The sequence below is a fragment of the Apteryx mantelli genome, chromosome 1, assembly GCF_036417845.1.
Source record: "Apteryx mantelli isolate bAptMan1 chromosome 1, bAptMan1.hap1, whole genome shotgun sequence".
NCBI lineage: Eukaryota > Metazoa > Chordata > Aves > Apterygiformes > Apterygidae > Apteryx > Apteryx mantelli.
Window position 1 is genome coordinate 119813749 of NC_089978.1, and position 6000 is coordinate 119819748.

Below are 6000 nucleotides of genomic sequence, written 5' to 3' on the forward strand. Positions count from 1 at the left end.
ATCAATATAATACTCCATACATAAATGATATATAGGTCTATGGGGAAGAATATGCAAATGCAACTCCTTCATCCAGGGTTCCTCACCACCCTGAAACTCTTTTGCATGCATCCCTCCCTTGTCTCGGGCCTCTTCTTCTCTGCCCTTCTTCTGAGCCGTCAAAGACTTATTTTCCCATGCTGGCTTTATCTGAAAAACACTCTCTCAAGAAAGATGCAATTGGTTTGCCCTTTGCTAAACAATCTGCAGAACTGTTTCAAAATGAAAGTCAACGGAAGTTAAAATCAAAAGTGTAATTTACACTGGAAAACAGAAAATAAACTAAGATTCTATAGTTTCATATAGATGTGTGCAGACGCCAAACTATTGAAAGGAAAGAGCACTAAGCTATTTGGAGACCAGTCTTTACAAAGGAAACCTCCTGCATATTGGTAAAATCAAAGTACCATCTTACTAAATTACACTACCCTAAACACAAAAACGTCTGTCTTCTCTGTGTCTTGTTTGTGATTCATGCTATCGAGGGATCTGCTGCTACCAATCACATGAAAACAAATTCCACCCATGAGTGATGCTGCTGACAAATTCATAGCAAACTGCAGGAGACCAGGCATGGAGGTTTACGTAAGGGGAGAAATCGGTGCATCACAAGGCTAGTGGCCAATAGTAGTGGGCCATCTTCTTACATTTTCCTGGTAGATAGGAGAAGATATCTACAAGAGTTTCCCTTTGTGCTCTGTCCATTGACCTATCATGCTTTTTTGTATCTATTAAGTCCCAAATAGGTGTTAAATGAAGCTTTTGTTCCTAGAAACAGTTTTCTGTTTCTGAAAACTGTAATTGGCATTAAATGATGCCTGATCCTTTGTTCTATGGGGTTTTGATGTTGGTAAGGCTTGTGACAGGTCACAGGACTGTTATTTTGATGGCTTCTGGGACACAGACTTAAAAAAGAAAAAAATAGTTGAAGGAGTTGTGTGTGAACTATGCAGAGTTCATCTGTGTTCTTGCTCTTCCTCTTTTAAGAACCTTGGTCTGTTACAGCCCTTTGAATCCTACACAGTTTTTGACATAAGGTTTTCTCAGCATGTTATTCCTGACAGAAGTGCAGCCTTCTACCCTGTTAGGGGAGTCAAGCAGGGAGAAGACAAAATCATACTTGGCACCATTTTCTCTACTAGTGCTGAGGTTTTTGCTGCTGATGGTGCTGCTGTTGCAGAAGCTGACAGATCTTTTGAAAAAAAGGTCACAGATGAACCCCAGAGAAAGGGCACAAAAGCACCTGAGCAAACGCTGAGGTGCCTTTGGGGCAGGGAACCCGCTGGCTCTGCTGAGGGGCCTGAAGACATATTATGCTGCAGCCAGGCTGGCCACCTGTAATCTGGGTGTAAGTCGAAGCCTCCCGCTTTGGGGGGCTTGGTGTGAGGGCTGAGTTGTGAGGGAACCCTGTCAGTAGGGTTGTCTGCCTGTCCCCTGTGCTTGGCTGGGGCTGCTGGGGGCATCCGCTGGATGTAGGTTTGTGGTTTCCATCCACCGTGCCCAGAGGGCTGGTGCCAGCACCACCTGGTGCTTCACTGCCCAAGCTCTGGCAAAGCATCTTCAAGGTCTCTGCCCCAGGGATGGTCACTCAGCAGTGGCTGCTCGCAAATTGGGCCAGGGGTTTCCCTGTTAGGGGAGGCTTTGGGGAGTTGGGATGAGGTGCTCGTGGTTTGGGAAAATACACCACTGAACTGCAGTTTGGCACCAAGTGTCTCTGCTCTTTGGTCACTTTTCATTTTATGTTTCTGACAAGTACAAGTGTTTTGTGAGTGTAATCTATGGTATGGTCTTGTGTTTGAGGACTGTATTTGGCACCATCATCTCCTCATTTTCATGGTTTAGCTTTGGTGCATTAACACTTGTGTAGTGTGCTTTGTGTTACATCCTGTAGTTAGGTTTTGTATCATAAGCTTTATGATTTGTGATATAGTTCCTCTCTGACTGTGTGTTATGACTACCCTCCTTCTAATTATGTCCAAGTCTCTGCTCTTCTTATCCTTTCTGCTACTGTACCCTGCTGGCTGGGACTGAACACCCTGTGAGCAAGGATGGCATGTCTCTTCCATCAGTTTTCCCAGTTGAGTCATCTGCAGTGTCCCACACTATGGTTAGTTTCACCCTCTCTTCCCCAGCGTCAGCCAAGACCCAAGTTTCTGTCGCTTCTTTTCTGTGGAAGATGTGAGATTATGTGAGGATGGAGAAAAAGCAGACTGATTGGTAGAAACTTTCTCTGGTTTCTTTTCAGGATGTTAACTTTTACCCTGTTACTAATTACCAGATAATCTGTTTGCATTCTCATTTGCACTGTACAGTAATTGGAAGACAACACTTCTCAATTGCCCCTACAAAATACATACTCTGCATTCCCATTCCTTAGGAGAACAGGACATCCATAAACAGGGAGAGGTTGGCATTTATCTGAACTAGACCTCCAGGCCATTGGCAGGCTTCAGGTAACCACACCCAGGGGTTGAGGTTTTGGAGTGGTTAAGCAAGTCTTAAATCTGTGTCTCTTTCAGCATTCAAATGGATGAGGAAGCAAGTGGACCACCAGTACAGACACTGCTGATGACCTGCAGCTTCCGTACCTAATCTTCCCCCAGTGAGAACAGTGATCACTCAATAAAATGTCATGTCAAACTGCAAGGTATGCATTTAGCAACTTGCAAACCCAATTCTGCTTTAACTCATGTCAACAGAATTGCATTGCCCACTTTATTTAACTTTGCACCAACCACTGGAGTGTTTTGGCTGTTGGGATAGCAGGTCTTTTGTTCGTAGGTAAGTGGAAACTCAGAAGTTTGTTAACAGTGTTTTTTTCTGTAGGAAGAGTGATTTATTTTGTGATGGCTTATATTTGAGGAGCAGTATGGAAAGAAAGACACCAGTTAAGTGTGATTTGATGAAAACTGGACACTTTTTTAGGTTCAGCATACAGGGCACAATTGAGTTTGCTTGTGCAATGCAATGGGAGTGGTATAGAAAGTTAGGGTGAGGTGGGTATATGAAAGGGATCCTGGGACTCCAGACCTAGCTGGCTACTTCAGCCCCTTCTCTCCTGCCTAACTGTGCTGAGGAGGGCCATGCCTTACTGAAGTGCTTCCTGACACTGGTGACAAATGCTATTTATTAGTGAGCTGTTAAGATAGTGAAACTGAGACTACTCTGTCCAGAGTAAATTTTGGTAAAAGTGACACTTTGTGATTAACTGGAGAATAAGCAAGATTTACTTCATATAAAACATTTACTTTGTATGTTACTTGAATGTAATTAAATATTGTTCTGAAAGACTCTGGAGCTTGTCTTACTTATATAAGAAGAAATGCAAAACAATTGTCAACTTCAGTGCAAGCGAAATAAACCGTTTTTTCATGACCTTAGAGTATTTTAATATAATGTCTTACTTACTAAGGCACTTTTTATAATGCAGCCTTTAAGAAAATCTGTCCTGTCTTTGCCTAAACATGAAGAAATCAAATAAGTTTTGGAGGGTTTTTTGGTGTTAAGTCTGAATTACTTTCACCTAGAGGAAAGATGGGGCTTGAAACCGGGACCTGAGAAATAGGCACATAGGGTTGTGTCCTGTTTAGGAGAAGTCACGGTTAGAGTCTGAACAAAGGGGAAAGGAATGCACAAGGGTTGTGCCTTTGGGAGAGGGGCGCTGTGTGATTAAGAATAAGGCAAGAGGAATGTGAATGTATTTTTAGTAGAAATTAGAGCCACCTTTCTAAGTCTAGGGCCAAATTATTCAGGCTCCTCTTACACAATGCAACAGCTATCCTGGAGCCTTAGCCTTGTGATGAGAAATGTACCCATGAACCAGTTAAAAATCACCATGGTGCACTGTTGAATTTGAGCATTGTATATGCAGGAGTTTCCCCGTGTTTACTAGCTAATAGATCCAGATGTCTTACATTGCAAAAAGGTATCAGTGGAGAAATAAATGGTAAAACAACATGTTATTTCTAGATTTCCAAAACTGAGGCGTTGTGCAGGAGTACTGAGATTGGAATGTCAGCTCAGAGCAGGGTGGCTGCACAAACGTGAGGCAGAGGGGCTATTTAGGGCACAAAGAAGCTGATAGCTGCACAGTTTGTGGCAAGGAATTTGTGGCATGGCTGTATATGAAAATTACACTGTGTGGAGCACACAGAACACTGCTTAGCTGTTTATAAACAGAAAATTTGAGCAAGCTGCAATCCATTCAGAAGAACAGATAACAGTGGTATCTGAAGTGAGATGTACTGAACTGGGTTAGAGCATCAGTGCAGACCTGCTAATGGTCACTTCTCTTATGGGTGAAGGGATCTCTGGTTTCCTTGAGTTAGTCTGTCTCCTCAGGTTTTGTTCCTCTTATTTGCCAAGTGCTTCTCAGTGTTCTCAAAAGACATTTAGGGAAGAAAGGAGATGACTGTTCTCTGTCTGGGAAGGGGAGTGACAGCTGTATGGTTCTGGTGCAGCTGTCCTGAATCACAGAGTTCCCCAGCAAAGATAAAAGCCCAGCCTGCCGCATATAAAAACCATTAAAGTGGGAGGGAGGTGTTTGTTTTTCTTCTGTGGAATTAAAGCACAGTGTCTGGGCAAACAGAAGCCTCCTAAGGAGACACATTGCTCAATATGGTAAGAAGAGACAGAGCCTTGCTAGTCACGGCTCCTTTTCTAACTCTAGATCAAAAGTGTTAGAGGTCTCCCAAGCCAAATGATTTCAAAGTATATCCCACCCATATGTTGATACTGAATGAAACTAAAGCTAATTATCATGTACATTGGCAGTCTGCTCACTTTAATTTTTCTACTCTACTAAGTCAGACTGTCCAGATAGATAGTAATAATAATAACAAGAATTTTAAAAGCCTTCTAAAAGTACTGGTTTTGCTGAAGAGCTGAACATTATGAATGGCTGCTCTTACACTCTTGCTTCAGGTTTGCAGACAGACACCCACCTTCTGGGGGGATAGTCTGTAGTTTTACATAATGTTGGGAAATATGAGGAGCAATCTTTCTTGATTGGCTTAATTAGAAAAAAAGCAGTAATAAGTCCACAACACTCAGTTATGTAATCTGTTGTCTGACTCAGCTGAGTAGCTTCAAGTGAGGGGAAGCTGTGTAAAAGCAGGATTACCACTTGTGTTTTGTCTATCAGGCCTGGGGAACAAAGATTGTCTTTCCTTGGAAGACAATACTTCTAGGTTCCCAGTGAGGCAAAGTAGTCATGAACTGGGAAATAAAGGGAAGGAGTAGCTGAGGCAGTGAGACATGGAGGGTAGCAGAGCTGCTGTGGGCAGCCGATGTAGAAGACATAAAAAGTAAAGATCTTTCAGTCCAGTTGGGGGAGAACTAGCGAGACATGCAACAGATGTTTAACAAAAGGCTTGAAATGCAAAACTGTCCAGGGCTCTGGAGACAGGCTAAAGAGAGATGGATTTGGCAGCATACAGCTGCTAGCTGAAGCTACAGGGGGAGAGGGCTCCAGTGAGAAAATGTAACAAGTAAAGATAGGGGGAAACCCTGATGCTGGCTGCAAAAAGAAATAGAAGGGAGCAAAACTGAGATGCATGAAGTCAGAGCAGTCTGTGAAGCAGATAGGATAAGAATGGAGCAGTCACTGACAGCCAGGGAAGGAAACGTTTGTGGAAGTGGCAGAACGATCAGGCAGAACAGCAACAGAAATGTCTCCTCTAACTTAGCAGGAAGAGAGTCGCTGGTGAAATGCACTGGAGGAAAACCAGAAGAGAGCTGTCAGAGAAGCCTAGGGCCCAGGAGCAGACAACTTGCCTGAGACATACAGACAGCTTGAGGAGATGATCTGTTCTGTTGTCATGGAGGCATCAGCTAATTTATTAAAAGTCAGAAAGGTAGAGCAGGAGGAAGGAAAATCTCACCAAGATTAGAGAAGTACAGCACTTGTAAGCACAGCAGACAAGGCAGTTGAAATAATGGAGAGAAGAACAGCACATGAAA